This window comes from Muntiacus reevesi, chromosome 16 (genome assembly GCF_963930625.1).
Source record: "Muntiacus reevesi chromosome 16, mMunRee1.1, whole genome shotgun sequence".
NCBI classification, from domain to species: Eukaryota; Metazoa; Chordata; class Mammalia; order Artiodactyla; family Cervidae; genus Muntiacus; species Muntiacus reevesi.
This window is the reverse complement of record NC_089264.1, coordinates 24279471-24307042: the sequence shown is the minus strand read 5'-3', so window position 1 is coordinate 24307042 and position 27572 is coordinate 24279471. Positions and strand designations below refer to the sequence as shown.

At 39.7% G+C, this 27572-nt stretch overlaps 2 pseudogenes; one reads left to right on the top strand and one right to left on the bottom strand.

Annotated features, from left to right (window-relative positions):
• LOC136147876 (all-trans-retinol dehydrogenase [NAD(+)] ADH7-like) lies at window positions 1–22226 on the bottom strand (annotated as a pseudogene).
• Window positions 22227–25770: 3544 nt separating this feature from the next.
• Window positions 25771–26524, top strand: LOC136147981 (nucleophosmin pseudogene; annotated as a pseudogene).
• Window positions 26525–27572: the final 1048 nt, after the last annotated feature.

The following is a 27572-nucleotide window of genomic DNA, read 5'->3' as shown; positions in this document are numbered from 1 at the left end:
TCAGGTGATGTCCATTTCTCTCACACTCGCCTCGCAGGAGTCAGCCAGGGTGGAAGCCGAGCTGCTCCACAGTGGACAGGCCTCCAGTCTCCACCCTGCACTTCCTGTCCATGCGGAGGCTGTGAAATAGCCTGCTCTGAGCCTCAGGTAAGAGGATATAGTACAAGGAGGGGTTGGTGCCACTTCCTCTTTGCACTCTGAAAGCTTTTTGGTACTTTAAAAAACAGAAAAAGAGTGCTCATTGTGGGCGTTCCTGTGGTTGGACTTCGAGGATCTGGACAAGTCTGTTCAAAGCTGTACTGTAACAGGCAGGGACTAGTGTTGATGTTTGTTGTAGGAATTTGGGCAAGAGATAAGAGAACAAATCACAAACTGGGGAAACTTGGTAGTAGGGAAGAGGGCAAGGGATTTGTGGTTTTGGAGGTGAAATCAAGAGGTCTTGAGAAATCATTTGCTGTGGAAGCTGATGGAAAGGGAAGATTCCAGCAAGGGGCCTGGCTTTTGAGTTTGAGTAGATGGTAGGGCCACAAGACCAAAGTGAGGAACTAGGAGGCAGATCAACTTTGGAGAAAACAAAGGGTTTAGTTTTGGTCATGTTAGTTTGCATTGCCTGTGGAGTAGCGAGGTGGTTATTCCCTGGAGGTGGAGAGACAATCCACATGGGTAAGGTCAAAATGCCAGGCTAGTCTCAGGGTAAAGCAATGAGGATATTTCATTTGTGTAAGTTTTAAGAAAGAGAAAAATATTCTTGGTTGAAAGTGGAGAGGCCTCATGCAGGAGGCCTCCTAAGTGCGGTGTGGAGACTTCTGGGCATGGCTAGGTGCTTTCTTTCAGGGCCTGTTGCTGTTCCTACAAGCATCGCCTATTGCACTAACACCAAAGGAACATGCTTCATCTCTTCTGTGAAAGTCCTAAGTCTGGTGGCTGGGGGCTGGTTGAGCCTCTGAAATATACATCTAGTGTAGGGAAGTTGCCCAGTTTCTTCATTTTTACCCCGACTACAGTTAGAGGAAATCATTTGGATGAACTGAGATGTTCAAAGCAATGAGAAGAAAAAGATAGATATTAATATCCTTCACACAAGATGAACTGTAAAATTTGGGGAAATTGACATTCTTACAAAATGACATAGTATGATGGTAATTTGTTTCAAAGGGACAACAGCCCAAATTAGGCCAGAATCCTGCCATACCAAGCTTCTAGAAGCAGGTAGAGGAGAAATAGGGTCTCTTGGTAGTGCCAGGGCTGAGCTCCTGATGAGAAAACTGTGTTCTCTCTTTCTCTACCCGCCTTCCCCCCTTCCCTGCCCCCGCTGCTAGTTATTTGCTCCTTGATCAAACTCAAGAATTTCTTTCAGATTCAACCAAGTGTTCCCCAGAACCTTCGGTGGTTTCCTGGCAAACACCTTTTTTCCCTGATTTTCAGTTGCCACAATTAATTCACTAGCATGTGTCCCCTATTTTGCAAAAACTAAATGAAAGTGCTTTAGCACCCTTCATTCCTGGGGAGGTGATCCTCAGTCATCTTTTCCAAAGTAAAGAGAAACCAAGAGCCCTCATTCTTATTATAGCTTTCAAAAGTTAGAACTAGGTGGGACCTCAGGAAACAGGTACTGAGTTTCAAACCCAGACCTTCTGAATTAGGTTACCACATCATGCTTTTGACTAAACTTGCATAATCTACGACCATAGTACAGTATTTGTACTTCATGGGGTTTTGGTAGGAAAGTTTGTTTTACACAAGGCTGTGATGAATGAATCATACTATATTTGAGGCATTCCAGATCGTTATGTAAGATTTGGTTCCTTGACAAAATTTGCATTGAAACATAAAATACTAAACAATCTAAAATAATTTTTCTCCAAATGTGCAATTGCAAATTCAAGAAACTTTCCTAATTAAAATGTTGACTTGAATTTTAAATGAATCTATTTGTTTATAGTAGAGAAAAATAAAGCCAAATTTGCAATTAAATATTTGGCTACAAAAAAAAATAAATAAATATTTGGCTACTTGAAAGAGTAGTTGCTACTTTAATTCTTTGACTAGCATGATGATGTATTTAGTTGGACATTTGACACAGCCAGAAATATATAATCTTCTCAACTTAATTGTGAATCAGTCAGTAATGTCTGCACAGTGTTCATTGGGCAGAGAATGTTTTACTAGGTATTGTTTTAAGAAAAAAATTTTAGCACAGTCTCTATCTTCTAAAACTCTGAGTGTATAGTGAGTTGAATTCTCAGAGAAAAGACATAATTCACTTCTCTGTAGCCTGTTGGGTGACTGGCAGTGTCGGAAGAGTGGTGGGAAGAATTGCAGGAATCTAAGGCTGATTGGTGAAGGGAATCCAGTTCTATGAGGGAGTCAGAAACAAGAAGATGAATAAAATAGATATGAATGAAGGAGGTGAGTATGGCAAATTAGTTTATGAGGCCTCAGTCAGCTAATTATTACAGAGGAATAGAAAAACTTTTTGACGCAGAGAGAAGTGAGAAACAAAGAAAATGCTGATGGGGAGAATTTTGCAGGTTGGAGTTAAGGTCATGGGGGAAAGAGTATTCCTGGGAAAGCTATATCTATCTATCTATAGCCATTTTCTTCTTCTAAGTAAAAATCATTTAATGTTAATCTTGGTAATAGCTAAAGCATGTTCTTCTCTGAACAACTGCATATAGAAGCTAACTATTGAGATAAATATACAAAAGTCTTCATAAGGAATCAGCATTTAGAATTTTATTAATGTTTTGAGGCCATTCTGACCTGTTTTCAGTTCCCAGTAGGAGATGGTCAACTTTTCCAGATTACAGGCCTTTGGATATGTGGTTCCTCCAACTGGAAGAATTCTGCCCCTCTCTTCATGGGGCCTTTTCCAGTTCATCCTTCAGATGTGAGCTTACATTACATCTTCTCAGAATGGCCTTCCAAGACACCTTATAGAAAGTTGAAAGATTCCTTCCTTCCATTTTTTTTCTCTAACACAGTGCTTTAGTCACTGCCCTAGTTAACACATCACATGTCTAAGTGATATATTTGCATGTTTATTTACTTTCTTATTTAATGGGTGTCTCGCTACACCATATGCTTTGTGAGGGCAGAGGCCAGCCACATTTGTTTTACTTACCACCATGAGCTAAGTGTTTACCTAACTCATTGCTTGGTATGTGGTGGAAATGAAAAGAAAAATTGCATAATAAATTAATATCTCTCTCTCATGATTTAAGTAGATAAAGTTTTAGATTATTTTTTAAACAAGAAGTTGGATATTTATTTAACATTCTTATAGCCATTTCTTTAATCCTCTGATTTAACAACCAAGAAGTCAGTTTGACACTGCTTCATGGCTTTGTTGATTAGAAATGAAAAATACATAAAAACTATCAATCTCCTGATCTCTGCTTAGGACCAGCATTTTCTGGTGATTTGAAAAACTGCTCATAGGCAGGTTTTCTCTGGCAAGATTGAAGAAGGTTTTTCTGTTCACTGTTTGGCCATGGCGAGCTCAGAACCGAGAAACGATTTCACAAAGTTTCATAATAAGCACTAAAAATGTGTGACATACACAACATTTTAAAAAATAAAATCTTTAAGAAACTCTAGGCATAAAGTTGAGTCCATTTAAAAAGCTGGTCTGAGAGAGATAAATGTTTATTCCTTTTTAGGTTCATTTCTTCTGATGTAACTGTATTTGTATATAACTTTAGATATATACAAACTTGTGTAACAAGTTTTCTCAAAATTTGAGGTAAGGAACATAAACATCAATATACTTTACATATTTTTCTGATTAAAAATGCTTTTGGGGATCAGTTTTCCTACATTAGGTGTTTGGGTTGTGACTGCAGACCTTGCTAATGGATGAGGGAAGTCTCCGATTCTTAGGTGGAGAGTGTGTGTGTGTCCGTGTGTATTGCTTGTATATGTATATATTTTCTAATAAATTGTAACTATAAGTGCTTTGAGAATTGCCATAGCTGAACAGCTGATGATGAAGGTACTTCACGAAGGAATTTAATGTACCTTTTTAGATATTTCAGCTGTTTTTTGTTTTGCTTTGTTATTTAAGCCTAGATTAAGCGTAGATCAAGAAACTGGCGAAGGAAAGAAATTTTACCCCTTGGGTTCAAGCCACTTTTCATTGGGAAATACTCATCATGTAAAAGTAAATACTCTTAAGTACCTAGACTTCTGCAATCTCCCAAGGCAGGAATGTACAAGCTGTATACTGAAACCTCTAATTTCTGCTGTACCCACATTACTTAGTTTTCTTACAAAGTATTTCATATGTTTTATATAGGTGTCTTAATGCTTTACCCTTAGTGAACAAAAGTTTTATAATGAATAGAACTACCCTCTTAAAAAATCACCACAAAACATTTTATAAAATCTTTAAATTTAATAAAAATTTTAAGTATATTGTATATATAGATACGGGGCTTCCCCAGTGTCTCAGAGGTAAAGAATCCACCTGCAATACAGGAGACGTGAGTTCAATCCTTGGGTCAGGAAGATCCCCTGGAGAAGGAAACGGCAGCTCATTCTTGTCTGGAGACATGGACAGAGAAGCCTGGTAGGCCGTGGGATCACAAAGAGTTGGACATGACTTAGCAACTAGACAGCAAAAACATAAATAGATATAGCAAGCTATGCCAGTGCAGATGTATGCAATTAAAAACATTATTTTGTTAAATGGAGTCATTACTAAGCAAATAGGGACTTAGGGACTGCTTTATTAAACTGAATATTAGGATATATATGTAATATATATATGTATATATATATATATATATATATATATTATACTGTGATTGTAGCTGAAATTGTATGTTTAATAGTATTATCAGTTCAGTCACTCAGTCATGTCTGACTCTTTGTAACCCCATGGACTGCAGCACGCCAGGCCTCCCTGTTTATCACCAACTCCTGAAGTTTACTCAAACTCATGTCCATTGAGTTGGTGATGCCAGCCAGCCATCTCATCCTCTGTCATCCACTTCTCCTCCTGCCTTAAATCTTTCCCAGCATCAGGGTCTTTTCCAAAGAGTCAGTTCTTGACATCAGGTGGCCAAAGTACTGAAGCTTCAGCTTCAGCATCAGTCCTTCCAATGAATATTCAGGAGGGACTTCCATGAGGATGGACTGGTTGGATCTTCTTGCAGTCCAAGGGACCCTCAAGAGTCTTCTCCAACACCACAGTTCAAAAGCATCAATTCTTTGGTGCTCAGCTTTCTTTACAGTCCAACTCTCACATCCACACATGACTATTGGAAAAACCATAATTTTGACTAGATGGACCTTTGTTGGCAAAGTAATGTCTCTGCTTTTTAATAAGCTGCCTAGGTTGGTCATAACTTTCCTTCCAAGGAGTAAGTGTCTTTTAATTTCATGGTTGCAGTCACCATCTGCAGTGATTTTGGAGCCCCCCAAAATAAAGTCTCTCACTGTTTCCACTGTTTCCCCATCTATTTGCCATGAAGTGATGGGACCAGATGCCATGATCTTAGTTTTCTGAATGTTGAGCTTTAAGCCAACTTTTTCACTCTCCTCTTTCACTTTCATCAAGAGGCCCTTTAGTTCTTCGCTGTCTGCCATAAGGGTGGTGTCATCTGCATATCTGATGTTATTGATATTTCTCCCGGCAATCCTGATTCCAGCTTGTGCTTCTTCCAGACCAGAATTTCTCATGATGTACTCTGCATATGTTAAATAAGTTAAATAAGCATATAAGTTAAATAAGTTAAATAATAAATATTTAACTTTAAATAAGTTAAATAAGTTAAATAAGTATGTCAAGAGCCTTGACATACTCTTTTCCCAATTTGGAAATAGTATTATAAAAAGACATATTTTCCTGAAATATTCATGTATGCTGACAAATCTCTTATACTCTGCTTTTCAATTTCATCTAGTTATAAAATGATTCCTTAAGTTAATCACTTAAAATGTGTTTCTCCCTTGTATCCTCCCTTTCACTATTTCTTTCCTAATCAAGTAACTTACAATGAGCGGTTTTCAAAACCTAATTCAACATTTTTTGTAACAAGTGCTTTTTAAAAATATTTACATTTGAACCCAAAAAGAATAGTTACAATGTGTTAAAGACTATCCATAAAATTAATATTAGTGTAGGAAATACATGTGTCATATCTTTATGGGTAAATCTGCTGGGTAAAATTCTTTTAAAAAATCTTTATTCTAGCATCAAAATCCAAGTATATGTATATGTACTTAATATATATTATGTATGTACATATATGTATGATATATGTACATATATACAATCTCAAAATATATAATTTTGGCTTTAGAACATGTAAGTTAAAAATTTTAATATTGTTGACCCAAGCACCCTGCTAATTCCCAGGTGCTCATAAGACACTGAATGTTTATTTCATGAAGACTATATATCTTCATAAATATATCTTCAATCTTGTGCTTCTGCTTGTATTTATGAAACAGATCCATGGTCAGAGCAGAGAAAGTGTAAAAAGGGAAGGTTCAGGTCACCATCACACAACACAGACTTTCTGTCACCTAGAACCTCAAAATGTTAGGACATTCAGCCTTCTGCCTGAAGACTGAAATGTAAAATGACAGCTTTTAGTGATTTGTTTCCATACCTTCCAAACAAAAACATTTTATGCAATTGTCCTTCCTGCCTGATTTAGGAAACTTCAGGTCAATTCTGCTATTGGCAATCCTTCCGGGCCTGAGGTCTCCACCATTCATTTTCTCTCTATGGGTCTCTGAGATGAGTATCCTAGCTGACTCTTGAAGCATCAGTACTATTGCAAAAGCTGACAAGAGGAAAGGGATTTCCTGAAGGGAAGTTCTGAAGGAAAAGGATGAATAAGGCTATGAAGATGTGAACAGGAAGGGTTATCCAGTGAGCTTAGACTTCTGGGTGTCTAGGAGCAAAGTAGGTGAGTGTTACTCCCTGGCTTTATCCCCAGAGCCTAGCACAGAGGCTGTGATAGGGTGGGTGCTAAATTCTATCCTGTGATAGGGTGGGTGCTTTTAAATGACTCGACATATTAATAAATAAAAGTAGGTTGTGGTCTAATAGTAAAGGCTTTCAAAACCATGCTAAGGTATTGATATTTTGGGGCAACTTGAGTTTTAGCAGTTTAGTGAAGTTCTGGCCAATATGGTAAAATATAGTAGGCAGGAGACCTATTATCATATGACTGTGTTAACATGGTCAGTGAGAGATAACTGAATTTAAGGTAACAACTGTGGAAAATGAGAGGGAGCACTCCCATGCTCACTGCAGCACTGTTTACAATAGCCAAGATGTGGAAACAACCTGTGTCCATGGATGGATGAATGAATAAAGTGTGTGTGTGTGTGTGTGTGTGTGTATAATGGAATATTTAGTCATAAAAGAATGAAATTTTGCCATTTACAACAAAACAGATGAACCTCAAGGGCATTATGCTAAGTGAAATGAGTCAGTCAACGACAAAAGCTATATGATCTCACTTGTATGTTGAATGTGGAATCTGAAATAACAACAACTTCATAGATACAGAGAACAGATTGGTGGTTGCCATAAGTAGGATTATGGGGTGGTAGAAATAGTTGAAGGGAATCAAAAGTTAAAAAAACAAGTAAGCAAACAAAGCCTAATCTTCAAGGATTAGAAGAAAACACAATTTAAAAAAGCACTTTAAAAACTCCAAAGTAAGGAAATTTTGTGGCAATACTTGAAGAAGTGAGCAGGTTTGTGATGAAATAAAAATACCTAAGATGAAATCAATCTAGTATTAAAAAACCAAAGTACAGAAGTTTTAAAAAATTATTTTATAGGACAATGACACAATAAGTCTATGAAGAAGACTTATTCTTTTTGTAAGTCTATATCAATCTTGCTACATAAAATAATATAAAATATGAGGGAAACATACATTTATAAATATTACATTTAAAATGTAGTCTATGGGGAGGAGACAAAATAACCATAAAAAAGCAGGTACCTTTGTCCTGAGTTGAGCAGTTCAAATCCTTCATTGATTTTTTTAAGAGGTAAATCATGTGTTATCAATTGGTCCAGGTCAAATTTCTTTTCCAGGAAATCATCAGTTTTGGAACATGATCTCAGCTTTTCCTGCCTGTAAATAAGCACACATGCTCTCTTTAGAGTTTACTAAATGAGTTTTATATTTTATTATCTTATATTTGTTCCTTCTCTCTCTTGTACTGTTACCTTTATCCTGGATGGTAAAGGTATTCTCAGTAGCACACAATGGAACTGCATTTCTCCCTTCTTAAGAAACAAAGACAGAAACCCCATGAAAAAGCTTTCTTGTTCCCACATCTTCTAGCTACCTCATATCTCTTCTCCTCTTACAGAAAAACTACTTTACAGGAAGAATTGTCTCCAGTGTTCTCAGTTCCACTTCCTTTTCTCTTACTTTCTCTTAAACCCACTCAGTGCCTGGCTGCTATAACACTTGTCAAGGTCACCAGAGACAGAGACGATGGTCAGTGTGAGGCCACACCTTTTCTCTTTCCATAGTACCTGGGACACAAAAAATGAGAGGCTGTTTGGTACAGAGGAGATTCTTCACAGAGGGCTCCTTAGAGGAAATAAGACTAATTGATAAATAAACAATAAGAGATATAAGTTGAGCTTCCTCACTTTGACTATTAGTGTGAAGTAGGGATATTATGGATTATTGATGAGTTAGAAGTATAACTCACATATTTACTGAATGCCTTTTGAGTATATGCTAAGTACCAGGTGGCTTCCCTGATGGCTCAGATGGTAAAGAATCCACCTGCAATGTAGAAGACTTGGGTTCAATCCCTTGGTCAGGAAGATAACCTGGAGAAGAAAATGGAAACCCACTCCAGTATTCTTCCCTGGAGAATCCCATGGACAGAGAAGCCTGGCAGACTACAGTCCACGGGGTTGCAAACAGTTGGACATGACTGCATGACTAACACTTTCACTTTAAGTACCAGGTACCATTTCAGGGATGGGAACATGATGGGGGCAAAAAAATGCCCAGTCCCTGATCTCAGGAAGAACAGAAAGCCCAAGAATCATCTCACTTTAGTTCAGGGAGACTGACAGTAAAGAAATATTGCCGAGTACATCATCAATGACAAGAACGAAGGAGAGAAATAGAGTGGGGGCAGTAGGTTGTGCAGAGGCTGAAGCTAGGGAGGTGAGGAAGGAACGTGATTTTTTTAAAGCTTAGGGAAGGCCAGTCTGATAGGGTGACATCTGAACAAAAACATAAGGGACAGGAACTATCCAGAAATCTTGGGGTAAAGTAGTTCGGGGAGAAGGCAGAGTAATTACAAAGGCGTTGAGGTGAAGTGTTGGCCTATGAGAACAGTGAGGAGGCCGGTGTGTCGAGAATAGAGGAGAGCAGTAGTAGCGGCTGGGCTCAGAGGGCCGGATCACATGGGGCCTTTCGGCCATCACGTGTTTTGAGATTTTACTCTGAGTGAGAAAGGAAGACGTTAGAGGTGTTTGGGAGAAGTGTGACCTGATTGGATTTCCCTTTTAATAGTCTCACTCTGGCTGCTCTGTAGGGAATACTCTAGGAGACAAAGGGCAAAAGCAGGGAGACCATTTCAGTTCAGTCGCTCAGTCTTCTCTGACGCTTTGCGACCCCATGAATCGCAGCACGCCAGGCCTCCCTGTCCATCACCAACTCCCGGAGTTTACTCAAACTCATGCCCATCGAGTCAGTGATGCCATCCAGCCATCTCATCCTCTGTCTTCCCCTTCTCCTCCTGCCCCCAAACCCTCCCAGCATCAGGGTCTTTTCCAATGAGTCAACTCTTTGCATGAAGTGGCCAAAGTATTGGAGTTTCAGCTTCAGCATCAGTCCTTCCAATGAACACCCAGGACTGATCTCCTTTAGGATGGACCGGTTGGATCTCCTTGCAGTTCAAGGGAGACCATTTAAGTCATTGATATCATGCAGGAAGAGGTGATGGTGACTTGGACAAGTGATGGTGCTGGTGAGAAATGATCAAATCCTGGGTATACTTTGAATGTAGAGACAATAGGCTTTGCTGAAATACTCAAGGTATGAGATAAAGAGCATAACCCAGGGTTTGAGGCCTGATCAACAGGAATGATGGAGTCATCATTTATTGAGACGGGAAGACTGGGAGGCAGGAGTGGTTTAGGGCAGGTAAAGTTCACATGTCTGTCAACTATCCAAGTGGAGATGCCAGGTAAGCAACCTTTATGTCTTCAGGTCTAGGCTGAAGATATAAACTTAAGTGTTGTGGGTAGAGTGTATCTACAGTCTTGAGACCACAGAAGATCACCTTGGAAGGAAATTTAAATAAAGAGGAGAAGTGAAGTGAGCACTGAACCTTAGGACACACCAAAGTTAGAATCTTAGGGATGTGGGGAACCCAGCAAAGACTCTTGGAAGGAATGACCAGTGAGGAAGGATGAGGAGGAACAATAAAGGAGAAAGAAGTGGAGGAGGAAGGGAGCAGGAAGAACAACAGCAGCAACAACAAAGTAATATCTAGAAGTGAGGTGCACAGAGTGTTTGAGAAAGAGGGAGCCACCAGCTGTATCAAATCCTACTGATAGTTCATTTAAGACCAGGACTGAGTTGACCATTGTCTGTGTCAGTCTTTCTGGTGTTAATTTCAATCATCCCCATAAAATGGGATAGTCCCTTTTATTTTGGCTTTAGATTCAGAACTTTCTGTTGATGCTATTTAGTGAATCAAATAAATTCTGTTTTTCATACACATTCTCATGTATGTTGAAGATAATAGATTAAATCAGAAATTTCTGTTCCATAAAATCATCCCAACAGAGAGTGCTGGAGCCTCTCATTCAGGCCTTTGGAGAACTTGAGTTGCAGATGCTAATATTAAAAATATGCCCACCAATACTAGCAGTAAGTCAGGGTAGGGGGATTATCTTTTGTACCATCATGACCACAGTTTCATTTTAGATCACTTCATATCCATTCTTGGAAGAAAGACTTTTCAGGGAGGATATGATGAAAAAAGAGACTTCTCTCATTGTCCACAGAGTTAAAGCCACATTCTCAGGCCAGAGGCTCTGTCGTTCTTACCTTCAAAAATGCATCCCTTCCACATGCATCTAGTGAAGAGCAGCATTGGGTTGTAAGTGAGCATCTTGGCTGATGGAGGAGCCCCTACCTCGACGTTGACCACATAGTTCAGGTTGCAGATGCAAAGGCATCAATCTAAGTTTAGAACGAAGGAGAATGTTTCTCATTTCATGTTACAGACTCAGAAATACCCTACGTAGATTGTGGTTCTAATAGTTGATTTATTTTCTGTTGGGGTCCTTTAATGGACCGGAACCTTGTGGTACAGAGTCGACGATAAGAAAGTGAAAGAGAGAAAGAGGCTGATATCCCTTGGTTTACGCAGAGGACCAATAGAGTCCTTGACACAGGACTTGCATCACTCACGAAGGCACCAGGCGCCCTCTCGAGGGGGTCTTAGAAGCCCGGGCAGAAAAGTGAGCACAACGGGTCTCCACGCTCCAGAGAGTCAGCCAGAAAGAGAGAGAGAGAGAGAGAGACAAAAAAGACCCGGGGACCTAAGCTCTGATGAAGCAAAGGTGCTTTAATGATTTTCCTATGAGTATATAGAGGCTGTGGTACAAGAAACTTCTTTTGGGAATGATAGAGATCAGAAAACCAAACGTACAGCAACCGTTACCAAGGGAACAAGGGGTAATGTTAGTCACAAGGTCAGGAGACAATCCATATCTCAAGAAAGGGGAAGGAGATTAAGCAGTTTTGTCCTAAAGAGAATGTTTACTAAAGGAGACCCCAGCCTGACTCACACAGTGACCTCAGTCCCTGGGAGGAACGTGCTGTTCCGCTTGAAGAGGGACAAGGGACTCATGAGAGACAGCACGTAGGAATCCTCCCGTCAAACATTCCCTGACAATTTTCCAAGTCATGAAGTAAAATTAGGCCCACATGCCTTTTGCTTACTTTAAAAAATTCTCAACACAATTTCAGTCACAACTTAAACTTGCTCATACATTTGACTTTTAAGGCAGAAAGTAGAAATTAATGTGGTCAGTGTTCATGGCATTTTCAGTTTACCATGGAGCAAAATGCAGGGGGAAGTTTCCTATATTTTCAGAACAATATCACCACTTGAGAAGGCTTAGAAAGCCATTTGAACTAAACTAAATCAAATTACCTATAGTGAATCAATTGACCCAGTTTTTTTTTTTTTTAATTAAAGTTTAGTATGAAAATTAAATACTAAAATGTAGGACAAAGGAATCCCTTTCTTGGTTGCAGCTCTGAGACTAATCCCACATTTTCTGGTCATCTGCCCATTAACTATTCGTTAATAGTTTTTCTGAATGCTTGATAGGCTGTAGCAATAGATGTTACTTATTAGAGACCCATGTTCATTAAACTATCACCTAGAAATCAACAGACCCTAACAATATCCAATATTTCATATTGACTGTGTAAATGTGGTATTGGTTGTTATGTAATAATTCTAAGTGACGCCAGGGAAGGGTAATGACAACAGTGGTAAAGACTACTTATTCCTAAGGTGCCAAAAGTATTAGAGCGAATTTAGTCTACTGCTCAATTGGGAGCAGAAGTGACTGTGTCCCATATTGCGGTTCTCCTTTCTTACCCTAACCCAGACTGGGGCTTTCTAGTTCAGAAGATCTGTCCTCAGATCTAAGCAGAAGTCTGGTGCTACTGGCTGCCACAAGGGAGGCATATTTTAGAGAATTGAAGGCTCCTATTTTGAGAGAATTCAGATAAGAGAAAGCGAAGCTCAGATATAGTGTGAGAAATTGGCTACATCATGGTTTTGAGGAAAGACTGCCAAATTTGGAATAGCCCCTCCACCCATGCCCTGTTCTCCTGCTCTCTCCCCAGAGAGTCAGTTAAGGCTATTTGGCTTATTAAGTTCAAGAGATGTAATCTTTGTTGCCAAAAAAAAGAAAGAAAGAAAAGAAAATGCCATATATACAAAGCAGATTAATACTTGAACACTTTGCCCCGATGGTTGTCTCCCTCGCAGTCTGGTCACATGAGGGTGGTATGATGTGATACTTAACTTCTCAGGCAGACCTGCACGTAAGTTTGTGTATGGCTTTAGGTGCAGCTGCTTCATGATTACCAGGTAGGTAGTTACTATCAGTAAAGCTATGGAAAATAAGTCTACCTTTGTGCAATCAAGGTAGCTTGTGTACCATGTGGCTCCCCTTATCGAGGCTCTTACCATAGTTTCAGGATGCCCAATAACTTCAAAACTGTAGCCCATAGGGTCCCCTGTCATTTTTGATAGCATTTCACTGATGGGCTTGGTGAAGTCCTTGGGGCTGATCACTCAGTGTCTCTTACAGCCATGGCCTTTTGAAATTTGTGTTTGTTGAGGTCAACCCCAATGATCCTGGATGCACCAGCTGGCTTACAGCCCATGATGACTGAAAGGCCAACTCCTCCCAGGCCAAAGACCACACAAATTGAGCCAGGGGTGACCTGTGGGGAGACAAGTCCTGTAAATGCTAGACCTAGGGTCAAAAGGTAGAACCTGCAAAATATCTCCAGTATCAGAACATGAAATTCAGAAGATCACTTTGATGAGTTATTAGGACCAAATGACTCATTCTCAGGACAGTGCCACAAAGAGAACCCAGAAACAGCACAAACCCATGCCAGATTTGTTTTAGATTTGGTTTAACCAACCAGCATGTTCTTAGTGATCGTAACTGAGTATTTTTCATCAAAGTTGAACCTCCATGTTGAAATAGATTATCAATCCATGTATAGCTTCAGGAAGAAAATGTAGTTAAATCAGTTGAGGAATTTTTACCCTGTACTATGTGTTATTAGGGCTTCCCTGGTGGCTCATATGGTAAAGAATCTGCCCATCATACAGGAAACCCAGGTTCAATCCATGGGTTGGGAAGATCCCTTGGAGAAGGGAATGGCTACTGATTCCAGTATTGTTGCCTGGAGAATTCCAGTGGACTATGCAACCAGAGCATAGTCCCTGGATTGCAAAGAGTCCGATGTGACTGAGCAACTAAGACTTTTACTTCATGCTATATTAAAGAAGATTCTAGTCAAAAGCCATCTTCCTGCTAGAACACTCTTAATCCTATTACACAGCAGGGAGCAAGGAAACCTGAAAACAGAAAGACCTGTACCTATCTATGCATGTGTTTTGAAATGTCTAAACTTATAAGCAGAGATTTATGTGGGTACAGAGGTGCCATACCCACTCTCCATGAGCTATAATTTCAGCTGTGGCCTCTCAATCTCTCAGTTCAGTTCCTGAATTTGGAGCTTTGAAATCCGTGTGACCGTTCTCTCAAATATCATTCATCATACACTCATCCACACAACAAATTTTATTGATGAATTCTTTGTGGTCAGAAACTAAACTGGGCATGTTCTGCCTTTTCTCATAGCTTCTCTGGTAGTTTTACTAGCACAGTAAAAAAGTAGAATACTAATTTAAACTATATCCAATGTCCCTTCTCTCATCTTTTTCTTGGAATAAATCTGTTTGAACAGCCATATGTATATTTTCCACAAACTCCTCACCTTTTTAGTCTTCCTTTGGACATATATTTCCTTTATTTGGACATCCCTTTTCTTTATTCATTCATACATCTCTTTTTTTCCAATTATTATTTATTGAGTCATTACTGTGTCCAGACTCCTTGCTAAGCAGTGTAGTGAACAGAGACTTGGTCCATACCTTCCTGGAGCTTGTGGTTAGTGAAAAGTAAAGGTATGAGAATTTGAAATTTAGGATCATACTATTAATGAAGCAATCATGTTACCTTGAATAACAGAAAGAGATTCCTGCTTAGATGGAGTGGATAGAAAGAAATAAAGAACTTCTTTGAGCAAGCAGGTGATTTTTTTTTTTTTTTTTTTTTGCGAAAACATGCATTTCTTTCTCCTTAATTTTTAGATTATATTTTACTAGGATGGAAAGCTAAATTGGTAGTCTTTCTGTTTCATCCCTAGTGGCTCAGTTTGAAGAATTTGCCTTCAATGCAGCAGACCTGGGTTCAATTTCTGGCTCAGGAAGAGCCCCTGGAGATGGGAATGGCTATCCAGGAATGGTTATCCAGTATTCTTGCCAGGAGAATCCCATGGTCAGAGGAGCCTGGCAGTCTACAGTCCATGGGGTCACAAAGAGTCAGGCATGACTGAGTGACTAACACTTTCACTTTTCTGTTTCTTCCAGTATTGTATCTTTTCCCAGCAGGTCATCTTTAAACTGAGAATAATGTTAAGGAAGCAGCCACATAAGGGCTCAGTAGATGAGCGTTCCAGACAATTAGAATACCTCATGTAAATATTTTCATGCAAAGCAGGGACAGCTCAGCAGGCTTACAGATCTCATGAGAGGTGAGTGTGAGTGGATCATAGTGGATGAGATGAGATTGTTCCAAGAATGGAAGCTATTGAAGGATTTTTAGCAAAGAAGTAATGCAGACCAATTTATGTTTTATAAAATTACTCTGACTTATAAATGGAGAATTACTGGGGATGGTCAAGAGGAGTAATGAAAACAATAAAAGGGAGGCCACTGGGTTCAGTGAAGACACGATGATGGTATTGAGATGAAGAAAATGGAAAGATTTAAAATATACCTTGAGGGTAAAGTTAGCAGGACTTGCTGCTGGATTGTATATAAGGTGATGGAGAGGGAAGATAGAGGATGAAGAAAATTAGAGTGGGTATAAATATGGCTGGGTGACAGGGAGGAAGAAAATTAAGAATTCCATTTGATACATACTCAGTTTGAGAAACCTGTGAGATCCTCAAAGGGAGGTGTCAGGTATGGCATTGGATGAGAGAATTTGGGGTTCAGAGAGAGTACTGGAGATAGAAATTTCAACTCAACTAACATATGGACAATTTTTAAGACTTTGGAGTTGGATGAGACCACCACATACAGGATTGTCTGTAGGAATGGTTTTAGTATTTATGAATTGTGTGTTATTTTACCCATTTCTTCTACTCATTAAGAGTGACATGGTCAGTCAGTTCAGTTACTCAGTTGTGTCTGACACTTTGTGACCCCATGCACTGCAGTATGCCAGGCTTCCCTGTCCATCACCAACTCCTGGAGCCTGCTCAAACTTCTGTTCATTGAGTTGGTCCTTCCATCCAACCATCTCATCCTCTGTCATCCCCTTCTCCTCCTATCTTCATCCTATCCCAGCTTCAGGGTCTTTTCCAGTGAGTTAGTTCTTTGCATCAGGAGGCCAACGTACTGGAGCTTCAGCGTCAATGTCAGTCCTTCTAATGAAGATTCAGGACTGATTTCCTTTAGAATTGACTGGTTTGATCTCCTTGCAGTCCAAGGGACTCTCAAGAGTCTTCTCCAACACCGCAGTTCAAAAGCATAAATTCTTCAGCACTAGGCCTTCTTTATGGTCCACATCCATACATGACTAGTGGAAAAACCATAGCTTTGACTCTATAGATGGACCTTTGTAGGCAAAATAACATCTCTGCTTTTTAATATGCTGTCTACATTGGTCATAGCTTTTCTTTTTCTTTTTTTTTTTTTTGGTCATAGCTTTTCTTCCAAGAAGCAAGTGTCTTAGTTTCATGGCTGTAGTCACAAACTGCAGTGATTTTGGAGCCCAAGAAAATAAAGTCTGTCACTGTTTCCATTGTTTCCCCATCTATTTGCCATGAAGTGATGGGACTGGATGCCATGATCTTAGTTTTTTGAATGCTGAGTTTTAAGCCAGCTTTTTCACTCTCCTCTTTCACTTTCATCAAGAGGCTCCTCAGTTCCTCTGACATAAGTTGAGTCCAAATAATCACTCTTAAGCTTTCATGTTTTCATACTATATGCTAGCCATTAGAGGTTGCATTTTGTCCCCCCACCTAACTATTTATTCATACGTTGAAGTCTCAACTCCCAGTACCTCAGAATGTGATCTCATTTGGAGATAGGGTTTTTTTCAGCTAATCCAGTATGATTTATGTCCTTATAAAACGGGGAAATTTGGATAAAAAGACTGGCATAGAAGCAAGGTGATATGAAGAGACATTGGGAGAAGACAGCCAAGGAGAGAGACCTGGAATAGACCTTTCGTTCACAACTCTTAGAAGAAACCAGTCCTGCCAACACTTTGATTTGGGGTTCCTAGTTTCCAGAATGTGAGACAATAAGTTTCTGTTGTTTAAGCCACTCAGTCTGTGGCAGTTTGCTACAACAGCTCTAGCAAATTAACACCCCAGCATTAATACTTATTTTGTGAAAAGAGATTAATTTTAGATGTGAGTCTAAATTTTAGAAAAGAAATTGAAGGAAATACAAAGGAAACAAAATTAAATCTAGAGATTTTATTTTCTCTTATTCAGAAATGATATTTTGAATCTGAATTTTTCATTTTTTTCCAGTTGATTTGGCATTGTGTAGAAACATATGAGATTTTTTCAAAAATATTGCTTTTTAAAAAAAAATCTTCAGTTTTCCTAAAAAAAAAAATCATTTAAAAAATAAAATAAGGCTGATTGGTGTCAATGTATGACAAAACCCACTGAAATGTTGTGAAGTAATTGGCCTCCAACTAATAAAATAAAATAAAAAAATAAATTAAAAAAAAATAAAATAAGAACTAGCCTACCCTGCTTCTTACCTTGCCAATCTTAATAGTGGCCCCATATCCAATGGAAAATCCACATCCAATTAAACAGACTTTCTCAGGAGGAGCTGCATCATCAATCTTAGCAATGGAAATTTCACCCACCACCGTGTACTCAGTGAATGTACTGGTGCTCAAGAAGTGATAGACTGGCTTGCCCTTGCACGCAAATCTAGTGGTGCCATCAGCCAGGACTCCATGACCAGTAATGCTGTTTGATATGTCAAATACTCACGCTAATTCAGTTCAAAAATTAGCACAGGAACAATTAAATGGCATTAGAGAAAAATGACTGAAACCTACTCTGTCCTTATACAAAGGTTGCCAGATGGGTAGTGACAAGCATTGCATTCTCTACACTGAGGCAGAAAGTGGGGAATGACTTTGTCATCTAGAGGGAAAACATGATATAATGTGTTGGCCATTAATATTAAAGGATGAAATAGATGAACGTGAATTGAGCCCATGCCACATGCAAGAATTGCCTAAGAGTAGAGGCATGCCTTGGAGATATCACAGGTTCAGTTCTAGACCATTGTTGTAAAGTGAGTCACACAAATTTTTTGGTTTTTCCAGTGCATAAAAAAATTGCTTATACTACCCTGTAGTCTTTTAAGTATGCCATCGCATTGTGTAAAATAGCAGTGTATATATCTTAATTAAAAATTTTGCTATTGGAAAAATGGCACTGATAGACTTGCTTGAGGCAGGGTTGCCTCAAAATTTCAATTTGTAAAAAAAAAAAAAAAGCATTTTATTAGAAGCATAATAAAGCAAAGTTTAATAAAACAATGTATGCCTGTATTCTAAAGTTTATAAGCACATCAAATTTATTTGCTAAAGGTTGAGACTTTGCCAAATTAAATTTCACTCTATACAACCCATTTTCCTTGTGTCCTTTTATCCTCCTAAATTCATTAAGGCTCCTCTGATAATTCCTAGTTGCACTATTTCCTTTGATAGGATAGACAACCCTGCTTATCTCAGACTTGTGGCTTGACATTTGCACACCTGTTTTCATGGTAGTGACTCCTTCTCCAATGCTGCCTACAACCCCAGTGGCTTCATGTCCCACAATCACTGAAAACTTAGACAATATTGCTTCTTTTTATCACGTGGTCATCTGTTTGACAGATTCCCATTGCCAACATCTGGGTTCAAAGATAAGAACACTGCACCAACCAGCAAAGGGGTTGTTTTACAGTTGGGAAGACATTCATCTCTTTCTTGAAAAGACTATAATTTTTTATGCTGGATGACTGCCCAATATAATAGTGTTGATTCTCAAATTCTGAGCTGAGGATCAACCATCAAACCAGAATCTCTCTCTTTAAGGAATTTATAGTACTGTTGCCTCTGGCTGTATTTTGAATCTGTCTTTTTGAAGTAAACTGATGCTCCTGTGAGGGAACTAGAATGCAGTTTGTTACCAGGCACAAAAGTAAGATTTTTACAGTTAGTTCTTCCTCTTGATGAAAGATAGAGGGAATGAGAATGGTGTGCAGAAGAGAAGTGAGCAAAATTGTATGCTACTACAGTGCTCAGATAACAAGAGTTGGTCAAAGAAAGTTGGCAGCAATGACTATTCAATAACCTGGTGACCAAAACAATGGTTAGGCTCTGTCCAAAGGAGTGGGGGGAATGTTCCAGGAAGCTGTTATTTCTCCAGGCACAAATGAGTTCCTTATTCTTTGTGAAAAGTAATCTCAATGTTATTTGATACCCAGAAGATTTTAAAACTAGTCATTAGTCATAATGATTAACCATTTTTATCACTGTGTCAATAAAAATTCAACAAATAAAAGTTATATAGAGCAGATTAGTAGAATTGTTTTTTAATCAATAAGTCATTAATTTTATACCTACTATGGCCTTATCAATTAAAAAAAACAGAATGAGAGTTAATAACTGAAAATTGGGAAACATTTCCTTATTTAAGGATCCAACATCACAATAATGATATACTCAAAGTAGGGGTGATAAAATTTTAGGCTTATATGCACTCGCAGACTTTATTTTTGGGGGCTCCAAAATCATTGCTGATGGTGATTGCAACCATGAAATTAAAAGACATTTACTCCTTGGAAGGAAAGTTATGACCAACCTAGATAGCATATTATAAAGCAGAGACATTACTTTGCCAACAAAGGTCCGTCTAGTCAAGGCTATGGTTTTTCCAGTAGTCATGTATGGATGTGAGAGTTGGACTGTGAAGAACTCTGAGCGCCGAAAAATTGATGCTTTTGGACTGTGGTGTTGGAGAAGACTCTTGAGGGTCCCTTGGACTGCAAGAAGATCTAACCAGTCCATCCTAAAGGAGATCAGTCCTGAGTATTCAATGGAAGGACTGATGCTGAAGCTGAAACTCCAATACTTTGGCCACCTCATGCGAAGAGTTGACTCATTGGAAAAGACCTCACGCTGGGACAGATTGGGGGCAGGAGGGGAAGGGGATGACAGAGGATGAGATGGCTGGATGGCATCACCGACTTGATGGACATGGGTTTGAGTAAACTCCAGGAGTTGGTGATGGACAGGGAGGCCTGGCGTGCTGAGATTCATGGGGTCACAAAGAGTCGGACACGACTGAGCAACTGAGCTGAACTGAACTGATGCACTCTCAGGTGATTACCTTAATATGGACTTCTTTTGCCTTTGGTGTATCTCCTCAATAGAAAAGGGTTTCTTCTGTTCCCATAGTACAGTCACTTTATGTTTAATAACCTAAGAAATTGGTGAGAGTTATAAACAGGTTCCAACTTAGTCTTTACAGTTACAGACTCTCCGAACAATACAAATCTGGACAGATAACTTGGTAATCCTTAGAGATCATCTTATGTACACCTGTGTTTGATATATGAGGAGTGCAGGTCAGAGACACTAACAACTGGATCCTTGGTGACAGAACACGTGGGAAGCAGGGCTGGACCAGATTCTGAGGTACCCCCTTTCTGGTCCTTTGCTTTTTCTCTGCCTATGCTCACATAATATTTTACTTAACTAGGTTCTTTTGCTACCATTTCAAAGTAACAAAATGTCACCTGTGTATCACTTATTCACAAGAGCAGATTTACAAAACAGAAAATGTTGATATATCTTCAAGAATCTAAGCCAGTATTTAATAGCTGTATAATCATGTGGCAATGGTGAAGATATTAGAAAATTAGCTTGTTTAGAGATGAAGGGAACCATGAACATCATGATGCGTATAGACTGCAAATTCCTGAATGACTGTCTCTTTGCATCTCCTAATCCTTTTTTGTACCCAGCCCAGTTCTTGCATCTCATGGGTCTAGATAGGAGAGGTAAGGCTTCTCATCTCTGCTGCTGCTAAGTTGCTTCAGTCGTGTCCGACTCTGTGCGACCCCATGGACAGCAGCCCACCAGACTCCTCCCCTCACAGAAGTGGAAATTAAAGAGTGGAGCATCTCAGTGAAGAGCCTTCAGCTGTCCAGCTGGTTTGGGTAGTTATTTAATTTAAGAATTTTGCTGACATTATTGAAATCAGAGAAGGGGAGAGAGAGAGATTGTTTTCTTGATTTTCCATCCTCAAATCTGTTTAGGAATCCTATAAAATATTTTAATTCATTTGTTCAAATGCCAAATGAGTCATCAGTTATCTTTCATCTTACTTGTCAACTAATACACCATTTCTAAGATCTGCTTCAGATGGATAGTTACATGGCTCTTTTACAAGAGACTTTGAGAAGTGATATGCTGGAAACAGAAGGGACGCTGAAAGCCATCAGTGATTTTAACATTCACCGTCTGCCTCTCTGAGGCAAATGTCTTGGGTCACAGTGTTGCTGACGCAATCGTTTTATTCCTGTCCTCTTTGTTGTTGTTGTTCAGTCACTCAGCCATGTCTGACCCTTTTTGACCGCATGGACTGCAGCGCACCAGGCTTTCCTGTCCTTCACCATCTCCTGGAGCTTGCTAAAACTCATGTCCATTGAGTCGGTGATGCCATCCAACCATCTCATCCTCTGTCATCCTCTTCTCCATCTGCCTTCTATCTTTTCTACCTCTGTCGACAAAGTAATGTCTCCACTTTTTAATACACTGTCTAGGTTTGTCATAGCTTTTCTTCTAAGGAGCAAGTGTCTTTTAATTTCATGGCTTCAGTCACTGTCTGCAGTAATGACCCATGAGCAATATGAAAGGAGTCACAGTGCAATGAGGTCCAGTCTTGATGCTAGAAATTTCACATCACAGTCCCACACTATCCTTGTCTCATGTGCTTGTTTCAAAGCTATTCTCTCATAAAATCCCACCCTCGCCTTCTCCCACAGAGTCTAAAAGTCTGTTCTGTACATCTGTGTCTCTTTTCCTGTTTTGCATATAGGGTTTCTACTGGCATTCTCTGAAATCCTAACCCCTTGCTCTCCCTCATCCCCCAGGGTATGTTTGGTCAACAGGCTTTTAATTCCCTAAGAAATATCCCCAAGTATTTAATTATGTTAAGATATTCAAGTTCTAACAGCCAGACCCATATTATTAGATCATGAGGATACAGAAATGTTCTGCTTACTTTCCCAGGGGTGCCCATTCTGTCTTTCTTTTTGTGTTGTATTTCAGTAAACAGACTTTTTCTGCCTGTTGTTTAGCTTAGTCTGTGGTAAATAACAGCCTCTTGTGCCCTCTGATAAATAGTCTGGCTCAAAAGTTATGCCTTCAGTGATATGACTTCAGTGATATGCCTTCAAGACTTTTAATGAGCCAAAAGCCTCACCCTTTGCAGTCAAGTTTTGAAAAGAAACATGGTAACCTGTAATAATCAAACCATGAGTAGAGCTCTAACAAAGACAAGATAGTCAATCCTATGGAAAATGACTGAAAGATTTCTTATCCATCTTATATTTGGGGATATAAAAATATATCAGGTTAGTTCAGCTCAACATGACTCAGTAAAAATGTATTGTGTGCTTCTTTAGCTGCTCTGCAAGGCATAGCTGATTTTAGGGATGTGTGTGTATGTATTTATTGATTTTCTATTAACACTTCACAACACAAAGACTTGATGTAATTTGTAGAAAACATGTAATTAAACATAAGTGAAAACAAGGCCAAGAAAGTGTGAAAGATTGGAATAGAAGGTCAAAATTAGAAAAGAGGAGTCAAGGATATATAGAACATGGGTATGGATAACTATGGTTTCTAGATATTTGAGGGATAGAAAGATATGTAAAATTTACTAGCTCTGCATGTGAACAGATTATGAACTGTCTCGTACAGTTGTATAGGCTGTGCATGACATAAAGGCATACAGTGCAGAGAAGAAAGGGAACTGAAGTCCAGCCTCTTTCCGGCTCTCAAAATGTTAAGGGTTTTCACCTACTTGGCAAGTGTTTCACTCTTCTGAAGTAGTTGTTTAACTACGTCAAGGGACTTTTTCTGAAAATAAGATACAATGGTGCTGGAATCTTTGGGATTTACTGACTATTGATAGGCGAATACCCAGGATGGATTTTATTTTTTACAGTATTTGGGAGTGCACTGTCACATTCACCTCCAAGCAAATTTATTTTACACAAAGGAGATTTTACTCTTGTGGACTCAGTCAGTAGGACAGGTTTTCCAAGTCTGCAAAGTTGTTTAGATCATGAAATATACTTACAGACAACAGATATGGCAAAATTTTCTTTTCAAAACCTGGCATAAGCTTTGCCCATAGATACCTCTCTCAGTGTAATATATTAAATGTTGTAGGTCCACCTTAAGATCTATATACCTAATTCAGAATTATCAATTAGAGGGACCTTGTTTATCCATCCTATATGTAGTACTTCCATCTGCTAATTCCCATCTCCCACTTCAACCCCCAACCTCTATCCCAGTCATGTCCGTGAGTCTGTGTCTGTTTTGTAGTTAGATTCATTTGTGCCAGTTTAAGGTTTCACATATAAGCGATATGGTATTCTCTTTCTTTTTACTTCACTTAGTATGATAATCTCTAGATGAATCCATGTTGCTGCAAACGTCATTATTTCATTCTTTTTTGTGTCTGAGTAACATGCCATTGTACATATGTGCCACATCTTTGTCCATTCATCTGCCAATATACCTTTAGATTGTTTTCATGTCCTGACTATTGTGAATCGTGCTGCTGTGAATACAGGGGTGCATGTATCTTTTTGACTTAGAGTTTTGTCCAGAATATGCCCAGGAATGAGATTGCTAATACATTTAAAAATAAGAAGAAGAAGAAGAAAGTACATGAGAGAAAAAAAAATTATCAATTAGAATTAGTCATGCTAACTCACTGGCCAAATTAAATCCAAAAGGTAAAAGCACTACCAGTCAATCAGCCTTGACTGGGAGCACCATTTTCATAGCAGCGAAACACTGAAGAAACTCAGCTTGTCTCACAGGTATTACCAGACAGAGTGAAGAGTTAAGTGAATCAAACAACTATTCTGAGTCTTAATCTTCAAATCAAAGATGGCAAAGTTTATGTCAACAGCAAAAAGCTGTTTACTTATGAGCCAAGGCAAATGAGTACCGATATACGAGATGCCAGAACAAATACAGACGTCCTCATCTGGTAAACTCCCTCAAGTGAAATTTGCTCAGTCATGTCTAGCTCTTGGCGAACCATCCTGGTTTGCCAAGACTGAGGGTGTTCCCAGGACACAGGAGTCTCAGGGCTAATGCCAGGACAGTCCCAGGCAGCTGAGCTGGTCACCGCGTGCACCGGCATCATCACGCAGTCAGACGTGTGCGGTGGGCCGAGTCACGTGAGCTTCAGGGTGTCAGCCGTCCTCTCTCAGAGTCGTGGTTGTTCCCCTCCATCCTGTGTCATGAAACTCAGTCAGGAGTCGGATCACCTAGTCTCACACTGACAGCAGGGGAGTCATAATAGTGGAGTCAGGAGAACTAGGTCTGACTATCTAGCAGTGACTTGTAATTGCTTGTGACAAGACAGTAAACGCTCTGAACTTCCCAGTGATGGGAAATTATCTGACTTCAGGGCTTGTCATGAAGGTGAAGTGAGGTACTATGCGTGGAAGTGCCCGTTAAAGTGTGGAACACACAGTGTATGAAAATTACTCTAAGTGACATCCCTTAAGTTAAAGTAGGAAAGAGGCCTTTGTATGCACAGGGAAATGGACCTCTGTTTATTGCTGAATCATTCTTTATAAGCAGAAATCATTATACAATCAGAATATTCCAAGGCATTAAAAAATCTGCTAGTAACTTGAACCACAGTGAATTTTGTTCTGCCTTCGCAAGCCAAACCTGAAGGTGGAATTTCACTGTGGCCTCTGTGGATAAAATTTTCAAACACTCCAAACTCAGGTGGTAAGTCAAACAACCAGCTGCAAGCTGAAACTTATCCTTTAATCTTTGAGCTATGCCACGCCAGGTGAGGATGAGGCCAAGCTGAAAAGTGGGGTTGAGATGCAGTTTCTGCAGCTTTGGCCTGACAGGCGAAGATTTTGCTAATCCTTGTTCAGGTACGCAGGGCCAGCTCTCAGAACTGCAGTGTGAGATTATGCTTGGCTGTTTCAGAAAATTTTCTTCTGCATGCAGAACCTGAGCAGGGAAAGAATCCTGAGAAGATATTTCATTATGATGCCAGGGCTTCACATCATTCCAGCACATCTCCATTGTGCTCAGTTTGCCAGCCCGGTGTGCTGGTTGATGAGAATTTCCATTTAAAGAGGTCAGGAGTCCCTGGTGTGATTCTGTCTTGCACGGCGGCTCATTCAAATAGTAGTCGTTTAATTCCATCTGGCTTCACATAAGTGCGTGCGGCCAACCCATGGAGGATTCAATGGACATGGACATGAGCCCCTTGAGGCCCCAGAACTATCTTTTCAGTTGCGAACTAAAGGCTGACAGAGATTATCACTTCAAGGCAGATAATGATGAAAATGAGCACCAGTTATCTTTTTTTTTTTTTTTTAATTTTATTTTATTAGTTGGAGGCCAATTACTTCACAACATTTCAGTGGGTTTTGTCATACATTGACACGAATCAGCCATTGAGTTACACGTATTCTCCATCCCGATCCCCCCTCCCACCTCCCTCTCCACCCGACTCCTATGGTGAATCAGATCACTAGCCCAGGTGGGATGCATGAGACGAGTGCTCGGGCCTGGTGCACTGGGAGGCACCAGTTATCTTTAAGAACGGTCAGTTTAGGGGCTGGAGCAAAGGATGAGTTATACATTGTTGAAGCAGAGGTGATGAATTATGAAGGCAGTCCAATTAAAGTAACACTGGCAACTTTGAAAATGTTTGCACAGCCAGTGGTTTCTCTTGGGGGCTTTGAAATTACACCACCTGTGGTCTTACAGTTGAAGTGTGCTTCAGGGCCTGTGCATATCAGTGGACAGCACTTAGTAGCTGTGGAGGAAGATGCAGAATCAGAAGATGAAGAGGAGGAGGATGTGAAACTCCTAAGTATATCTGGAAAATGTTCTGCTCCTGGAAGTGGTAGCAAGGTTCCCCAGAAAAAAGTAAAGCTTGCTGCTGATGAAGATGACGATGATGATGAAAATGACAATGATGATGATGTAGACAGTGATGATGATGACAATTTTGATGGGGAAGTTGAAGAAAAAGCTCCAGTAAAGAAATCTGTATGAGATACTCCAGCCAAAAATGCACAAAAATCAAACCAAAATGGAAAAGACTCAAAACCATCAACACCAAGATCAAAAGGTCAAGAATTCTTCAAAAAGCAGGATAAAACACTGAAAGGACCTAGCTCTTTAGAAGACATTAAAGCAAAAATGCAAGCAAGTATAGAAAAAAGTGGTTCCCTTCCCAAAGTGGAAGCCAAGTTTATCAATTATGTGAAGAATTGTTTCCGGATGACTGACCAGGAGGCTGTTCAAGATCTCTGGCAGTGGAGGAAGTTTCTTTAAGAAAACAGTTTAAACAGTTTGTTGAAAATTTTCTTATTTCATTTCTGTAACAGTTGATATCTGGCTGCCCTTTTTATAATGCAGAGTGAGAACTTTCCCTACCATCTCTGATAAATGTTGTCCACGTTCCATTGCCAAGAATGTGTTGTCCAAAATGCCTGTTTAGTTTTTAAAGATGGAACTCCACCCTTTGCTTGGTTTTAAGTATGTATGGAATGTTATGAAAGGAATAGTAGCAGTGGTGGTCAGACAGATGGAAATGGTGGGGAGACAAAAATATACATGTGAAATAAACTCAGTATTTTAATAAAGTAAAAAAAAAAGAGGTCAGGAATTGTGGGAAAAGTACAAATCCAAGTTGTTTGGTCCTCCTGTTGAGCTTCCCTTAAGAATAAAGCAAAGCAGATAGGGAAATTGGTTTTGCCATGTATCAGGCTGAGGACTAGTTGAAAATAATTCTAGAGCACCAAGGCCTGGCAGTGCTTCATTACAGACATGGCCTAGGGATTGCTTCTTGTGGAGGACGAACCACCAACTATCACAGCAACAGGAAGGGAGCTGCCTTCGGACCAGAAGGTAGGAGATCGTGGCCTTGGAGAAAAGGCAAAGATGGCTCTGGGAAGTGCTGCTGCTGGTTCGCTTCAGTCGTGTCCGACTCTTAGCGACCCCATGGACTGCAGCCTACCAGGCTCCTCCGTCCATGGATTTTCCAGGCAAGAGTACTGGAGCGGGGTGCCATGGCCTTCTCCGTGGGAAGCGCTACACAGCATTGAGTCAAATTCATTGGTTTCTTCTCACTTTGCATCTATTTCTAGAGTTCCCTTCAGGGCTTGTCTGGATAAAACATGAAGTAGGAGTCCAGAATATTAGCACCAGAAGTACCCACAGACCACTCCTCTGTTACAAAAGCCCACTTCATATTCAGAAGGAACTCTTCCTGGCACAAGGAGAATTTGGCTCTCACAGTCAATCAGCTTTTTCTGCGGTTCCATCCAGGCTCTCCTTGTGTTTTAAATTATCATTAAGATGGTTAGAGGGTAGACCCAGG